The sequence below is a fragment of the Ursus maritimus genome, unplaced genomic scaffold (genome assembly GCF_017311325.1).
Source record: "Ursus maritimus isolate PB19 unplaced genomic scaffold, ASM1731132v1 scaffold_2, whole genome shotgun sequence".
In the NCBI taxonomy this organism is placed as follows: domain Eukaryota; kingdom Metazoa; phylum Chordata; class Mammalia; order Carnivora; family Ursidae; genus Ursus; species Ursus maritimus.
This window is the reverse complement of record NW_024424452.1, coordinates 44667761-44675563: the sequence shown is the minus strand read 5'-3', so window position 1 is coordinate 44675563 and position 7803 is coordinate 44667761. Positions and strand designations below refer to the sequence as shown.

At 45.7% G+C, this 7803-nt stretch overlaps 1 long non-coding RNA gene across 1 annotated transcript in view; it reads left to right on the top strand.

Moving 5' to 3' along the window:
* The first annotated feature begins 1649 nt into the window (after window positions 1-1649).
* LOC103672030 overlaps window positions 1650-7803 on the top strand; it is a 16409-nt gene continuing 10255 nt past the window's right edge. Inside the window, exons 1-2 of the long non-coding RNA XR_571055.1 lie at window positions 1650-3980; window positions 5259-5380. This is a non-coding gene — a long non-coding RNA (uncharacterized LOC103672030). The remainder of the gene's footprint in view (window positions 3981-5258; window positions 5381-7803) is intronic.

Below are 7803 nucleotides of genomic sequence, written 5' to 3'. Positions count from 1 at the left end.
CCTTGAGGGGCCCCCCCCCCCCCCAGCTGAGGCTGTGCTCAGGGGTTCTGCTTGGTCTGATACACGGAGCAAGAGAAGGTGCCCGCCCTCCCACCTCTGCCAACCAGATGCCTTGGCAGACTTCTCTAAGGCTGTGGGGAAACTGCTCCGGAGCCTGAGGCAGGAGGATTCCTCAAACCCTTCGGAGAACTCCTTCTTTAGTGGTAGTTTAAGAATTACTACTTTATATTTTAAAGCGGGGTGGGGGGAGGGGGAAGGTGCTATTTAAGGAAAAGACAGTTTGAGACCAGGTCTGCATGGGAGTGAGCAGGAGTAAGCAAGGTGGGCCTGCCTTTCCTTGCTTTCCTCTGTCCATCTGGACCCTTTTTTGCCCTTAGATTTCTGTGTTCCCCATCTATCACAGCCCCCAGTCTATTTATTAACTAGCAAGAGGGCAAATGAGGGGTTTTCTAGGGCAGATTTTGCTGCTTGCTTTCTGTGGAGGACGCTGAGCCCCACTTGCCATGTTTTATTCCCTTATCTGGAAATCCCTAACAGAATCGAGTGTTCTAGAAAGAATCCAAAAGGAAAAACAAAACCAACCAAACCACCAGTTAAGGGTCATGCACCAATTAAAAAATAAATATTCCAGATGGAAATAAAATTTAATGAAACAATAAAAGTGGAGATTATGAAACGGTTCAGTAAGAATGAGATTTTTAAAGTATGTTTCAGCTTTGTATCCTGCTTGGGAGATGGGGTGGGAGGGATGTAGAGAAAACACCGCAGGGAAGCAGGGGTGATTCACTGTTCCTTCAAGTCTGAGGTGAATGGTGCCTCACTCCCTCAGTCACTGTGGTGAGGTGAGTAGGAGTCCTTATGACCAGTCTCGGAATTTACCTCTGCAGCTTACCACAGCCCCTTTGAGTTGGAAAACACCTTGTCTGTTTTCATTTTGAAATGTCAAAACTCATTTTTGTAATAAATGTTTATTTTTCACATTGAGTTTGTTTAAATCCTGAAGGTCTGTGTTAAGAGGGACTTCTGGAGTGTAAGGATATTCAAAATCTTTATAGTCTTATTAAGAGATATGAGGTATCCTTCCGCAGAGCCTGATAATGTTTCTTAAACTTGCTGTTGGCCTGTGCCTGAATGGGGTTGATGCAAATGGACATTTCTTGCATTGAAGTAACACCTGGGGGAAGCAATTCTATGGAGACGGGTTTTGAGACATGAACCCAGTGTGACTGGGGATAAAATGATTGTCAAGGATGTGTGTGTGTTTAAAGATTGTATTTGACAGAGCACACAAGCAGGGGAGTGGCAGGCTCCCACTGAACAGGGAGCCTGCCGTGGGGCTCGATCCCAGGACCCTGGGATCACGCCCTGAGCCAAAGGCAGATGCTTACCTGACTGAGCCAGCCAGGTACCCCAGGATGTGTTAACAGATTCTACAGATGGGGGTGCCCAGCTGGCTCAGTTGTTGGAGCAAGCAACTCTTGATCTTGGGGTTGTTGGTTTGAGCCCCACGCTGGGTGTAAAGATTACTTAAAATCTTCAAAAAAATTGGGGGCGCCTGGGTGGCTCAGTCGGTTGAGTGACTGACTTGATCTCAGCTCAGGTCTTGATCTCAGGGTCCTGAGTTCAAGCTGAGGTGGGGTCCATGCTGGGTGTGGAGCCTACTTAAAACAAACAAACAAACAAAAAACAGAAAAACCCACAACAGGATCTACAGATCAAGGATGAGGGAAGGAAATAGGTTTGGTCCATTTCTGAATGAAGGGACAAGTATATTTTATGGGGGATGGGGACAACTTAAGGCGGATAAATGAAGAAAATGCAACTTTAAGGAGAAAACTAATTCTGTAGCTCCTCTGGTGTATTACCCCTTTGATATTAGCTGTAAAAACGTACTGAAATGGAAATTTGTCTTTTTTGAGGGGTAGCTTGTTGAATGATAATTTCATCCATTAATTTATGTCCTGGGTATTACTAATTTCCCTGTTCCACAGATGGGGAAAAGAGGCACAAAAGCTAAGCCCAAATTCACACCCCGTACTAGGCAAGTGGAAGGTCTGGGATTCAAGAAAGCTGGGAGAGAAGGTTCCCAATGGGAAAGAATGCAGAAAGAGGAGGAGGTGCTGGAAAGAGTTCACTTTCTTTGTAGAAGTGGCTGTGTGGGTGTTAGGAGAGAGGGCGTTGAAAGTAATATGTCCACTTGGGTTTCTCCCCCAACTGTGACTGTCACTTGAGTCATCCCAACAGGCCATCCCAACAGGATCTACAGGACAGAGTGGCCTATGAGTGCCACCTTCAGGAAGGAAGGGTAAAGCTACTGCATGTTCGCCAGTGACCCAGGTGAAAATCAGAAGGCATACACGCATTTGTGGACAGCAAAGAGAAGAGCAACCTCATCGGCCTGCGGAATGAGAATTCAAAAGCATCTCAGTGAACAAACATGGTCACCAGAGGGGAGATGGATGGGGGGGTTAGGGTGAAACAGGTGAAGAGGATTAAGAGTCTGCTTATCTTGAGCACTGAGTAATACATGGAATTGCTGAATCATCTTGTGCACCTGAAACTAATACATCCCTGTGTGTTAACTACACCGGAATTAAAACTAAAAAAATCTCAACAGGCAGGAATGATACACTCCATCTTACCAGAATTCAGTAGTGTAAGATTCTGCCTCTGGGTCTAAAAAGTCAGCCGATGATGGATGAAGATGGAAAGATGTGGAACACCTAGAACCAGACAGGCGGTCTGCGGATGGCTCCTGCCCCCTGTATCAGGGTGTGCAGGTGCCCCACGGGAAGATCTTAGACCATAGACCAACTGGTTCTATGGTTCATGAACATGGTGGGTGGTGAAGAGACTAAGAGAGTCAATGTCCACCTAAGAGTCAAAGACTCCAGGAATCCAAAGTTACAGCCTGTGGATATTTTAAAGATGACTGGATGGCCTCAACGAAGAAAATTAGGACCAATGGATGGATGTCCAAAGAAGACTGGTTATAATTCAGACTGTGCCCTTCAGAGCTCTCAGGAGCGTGTTGTGTCCTGGAAAGACCTGGCCAGCTTTAGAGTCGCAGACCTTGTTTGACTCCAGTCTTTGATGTCGGCAAAATGTTTTCTGTCAGTCTCTTGTCACCTGTGATGACAGTACCCACCCTATGAAGTTTTTAGAAGCAAATGAGGGAAGATCTGGAAAGCACCTTATGTCACCTCACACAAGAGCTGTGCACCATGGCTTTCAAACTGGATGTTTTAGGCCAGGGGTTGGCAGACTTACAGTAAATGAGCAGAAAATACAATTTTTATTACTATTACAAAAGTCTATTCAGCAAAAAGTTTCAATAAGAAAATGTGCATGACCTAATTTTTATATTGCGCTAAAACGTGCTCTGAGAGAGGACACGGAAGCATGGATTTCTCTGGTTTATATTCTGGTTTTGTTGTTCATACTCTCTGGAAGCTTCTATGGTGATGATACTCTTTCCTCCTATTATCACCATTCCAATGTTGCTCTGTCGCCCACGGGCTGCTCCTTCCACAGGCTCATCCATCACAACATTCGTAAAGGGCTCAAGTCACAATATTCCTTAGACATAGCTGCTACCATTTAATTTCAATGATAACTTCTTGCCCGTGAATTTTTTGAACTCGCGATGAGGGTCTACCTGGCAAGTTCAAAGATACCTTCAAAGAAATTTTTTTATACTTTTAGACATACAGTCTCTATACAACTACTGGTATGGCAAGAAAGCATCCATAGACTGTGAATGAACGTGGCTGTGTTCCATTAAAACTTCATTTGTGGACACTGAAATGTGAATTCATACTTTTCATATGTCATGAAATAATGGCCTTTTGATTTTTTCCAATCATTTAGGAATGTAAAAACCATTCTTAGATTCCAGGCTGCACAAAAACAGGTGATGGGCCAGCAATTCGTATTTTACTCGAAGTTAAATGAAAGCATCTAACCCCATTTTTTTCTAAGTAAGTCATTTTATTTATTATTATTTTTAAAGATTTTATTTATTTATTTGACAGAGAGACAGCCAGCGAGAGAGGGAACACAAGCAGGGGGAGTGGGAGAGGAAGAAGCAGGCTCCCAGCGGAGCAGGGAGTGGGGCTCAATCCCAGGACCCTGGGATCACGCCCTGAGCTGAAGGCAGACACTTACCAACTGAGCCACCCGGGCGCCCCATATTTATTATTTTTAAAAATGATTTTTGGTTACTTAGGTATTTAGGTATTTATTTAAGAGAGAGAGAGCACGCGCATGCATGCACAAGCAGAGATGGGGAGAATCCCACGCTCAGTCTCAGGACCGTGAGATCATGACCTGAGCTGAAGTCGAGAGTTGGACACAGCTGACTGAGCCACCCAGCGCCCCTCTAATTAAGTTATTTTAATTCTAGTATAGTTAACATACAGTGTTATATTAGTTTAAGGTGTATGATACAGTGAGTCAACACTTCTATACATCACTCAGTTCTTGTGTTAACTCCATTTGGTTTTAAGATTCCTTTGGTCCAGGTCTGTAACCTCTCTGGGGAGAAAGGAACTCAAGACAGAGTGGGTGGTAGCAGTTGGACGAGTGTAAAGTGAAATCATCAGAGGGTGCAGGAGAGAAAGGGGTGAAGGGAAAACCAGTATGCCAGTGAGAAGTGATGGGGGAAGAAAGTCTAACTAACTGGTGGAGATCCATACCCATTGAATCATTTTATTTTATTTTATTTTATCTTATCTTATTTATTTTTTTAAAAAGATTGTATTTATTTATTTGACACAGGGAGACAGAGAAAACAGTCAGTCTCCCCGCTGAGCAGGGAGCCCGATGCGGGGCTCAGTCCCAGGACCCTGGGATCATGACCTGAGCCCAAGGCAGCTGCTTCACCGACTGAGCCCCCAGGGGCCCGGCCACCTAAGTTATTTTAGAACCAACACTTATATCCATTTTCTGTTCCTCGTTGATTCCTAGTTGGTTATTAAACTATGTGGAGGGGCGCCTGGGTGGCTCAGTTGTTAAGCGTCTGCCTTTGGCTCAGGGCGTGATCCCGGCATTCTGGGATCGAGCCCCACATCAGGCTCTTCAGCTATGAGCCTGCTTCTTCCTCTCCCACTCCCCCTGCTTGTGTTCCCTCTCTCGCTGGCTGTCTCTCTCTCTCTCTCTGTCAAATAAATAAATAAAATCTTAAAAAAAAATCAAATAAACTATGTGGAAATAATGCAATAGTTTTCAGTCATAAATCTATTATTATCTATCCTTAGGTGATGTCACCAACTTCCGTAAGGGCGGGAGCTCGTGGTATTGTATGTGTTCAGTGTCCGGTACATTGTGCCCATCAATAAATGGTGAATGGTTAAGTACCACATTCCAAAATTTGAATGAGGTAAGTTGAGATAACTAAGGAGCTGCTCTGTTGGCTGCCGTGTCGTTACCTCTTGTTACTTGTGTGCCGCCAAATGAAAATAAGCAGAAGGGGAATGGTGGACAGAGGATCCCAGGCCCTGCATTTTTAAATGTTGGCACCACGAACATTTTGTTCTTGGCGTGTGGGCGGTGGAGTCAGCAGAACAGGGTGCGGGGCCAAGAAAAGAATGAAGTGGACTCATTTACTTCTCTCTGGTATGCTGAGTCCTTTCTAGGTGGCTGGGCTCCCGGATCGAGTGCTATTCCTACCTCTGAACCCCGCTGAAGTGGCCAGTAAGGACCACATTGAAACTCCCCAGGGAGACAACACACACACACACACACACACACACACACACACACACACACACAGAGCTAAGTGCTGAGAATGAGATCTCTTTACCTGCCCTGGGAAGGAGCTTGGCAGGGGCAGCGTAGCTGGCGGGGGGAGTGGAGCAAGGACGACTCCCAAGGCCCCAGGCCTTCCTCATCCCTTTCCACCAATGTTTGGGCAACATTCCAAACAGGCTGGTGACTTTAATTACTTGCACGCGGAACACCTGCAGTCGATGTCTATGGTAGGGGAAGCAAAAGTCTTTTTCCATCTACCCTCCTAGGTTCTCAGGTTGGGGACCCATGACTCAGATGCAAAAGACAGACTAACAAGTTAATATATATACTTTAGAGGGAGCATGAGTGGGGGTGGGGGGAGCAGAGGGAGAGGGAGAGAATCTCAAGCAGACTCCCTGCTGAGCGCAGAGCCTGACGCAGGGTTTGATCTCATGACCCTGAGATCATGACCTGAGCTGAAATCAAGAGTCCGACCCTGAAGCGACTGAGCCACCCAGGCGCCCCCCCACTAACAAGTATATTAACACAAAATCACACGGGAGCACTCTGAGATGAGTAACTCAAAGCAGCGGTAACTCGGGCTTCTATAGGGGACGCCCAGCTGGTTCAGTGGGTGGAGCATGTGACTCACGATCTCAGGGTTGTGGGTTTGAGCCCCACGTTGGGTGAAAAGATTACTTAAAAAAAAAAAAAGAACTTGGACTTCTGTAGCATCTTAACAAAAGAATAACACAGTTTTAGAGACGTGGTGAGACAAAGGAAAAGGAGTTTCTAGGGGAGCAAATTGTGGGAAAATAAATATATGTGGAAAATGAATGGAAGATAAGGGCTACTTTTTTTTTTAATAGTTTTTTCTTCTTCCCTATGTAATCACTTTACTTATTTGTTTTTTAAGTAATCTCTATGCCTAACATGAGGCTTGAACTCACAACCCCAAGATGGAGTTGCACGCTCTACTGACTAAGCCAGCCAGGAGCCCCAGGAAGGGCTACTTCGTGAGGATTGTTAGGTAGCTTCTTCTGGTGCCGTCTCTGGGCTAAGAGTCTAGAGCTGTCACGGGTGATTACCTTCTGTCCTACCTGGTAGAGAAGATGGAACAGACGCCTTGGCAAACTGATGTCCTGCTTTTAGGTTGATAGGGGAAGGGCAGAGAGCTTTTCTTGTATCACCTTATTCATTGCCTTCAGCTCAAAATTATCAATATGCCTACGTGGCATCGTTTGGGGTGGCATATTCTGCAATGCTTCAATGTCTTTTTTTTTTTTTTTTTTTTGAGGGGAGTACTCCATGAAGCACAGGTTGAAATCCTTAAGGATGTCCGGGCTGAGAAGGGTGGCATTAAGTGTCAGGTTAAAACCATAGTAGATTGGGGGGCGCCTGGGGGGCGCAGCGGTTAAGCGTCTGCCTTCGGCTCAGGGCGTGATCCCGGCGTTCTGGGATCGAGCCCCGCATCAGGCTCCTCCGCTAGGAGCCTGCTTCTTCCTCTCCCACTCCCCCTGCTGTGTTCCCTCTCTCGCTGGCTGTCTCTATCTCTGTCAAATAAATAAATAAAATCTTTAAAAAAAAAAAAACCATAGTAGATTGGGGCATCTGGCTGGCTCAGTGGAGCATGTGACGCTTGATCTCAGGGTTGTAAGTTCAAGCCCCATGATGAGTGTAGAGATTACTTAAAAAAATAAAAATCTTAAGAAAAAAACCATCATAGATTTAAAAAAGATGTGAAAAAGATGTATAGTCTTTAGAGCTTGAGATGAGCAGATTTAGGTGAAAAGTGGTCATCTTCTATCTTCCCTGTGTGGAGCTGCGAATTTAGGAAGCACAGAACTGAGGTAGCCGAAGCTGTTCCACGGGGAGCAACAATGTGGTTGGAGGGCAGGAGCTCGAAGCTGTATTTGCTCGGTGCTTTCCGGAATACTAGTTAACCTGGAGTCCAGTTAGTGCTGGGCACTGTCCTAAATCCATCCTCCCTCCCTCCCTCCCTCCCTCCCTCCCTCCCTCCCTCTCTTCCTTCCTTCCTTCCTTCCTTCCTTCCTTCCTTCCTTCCTTCCTTCC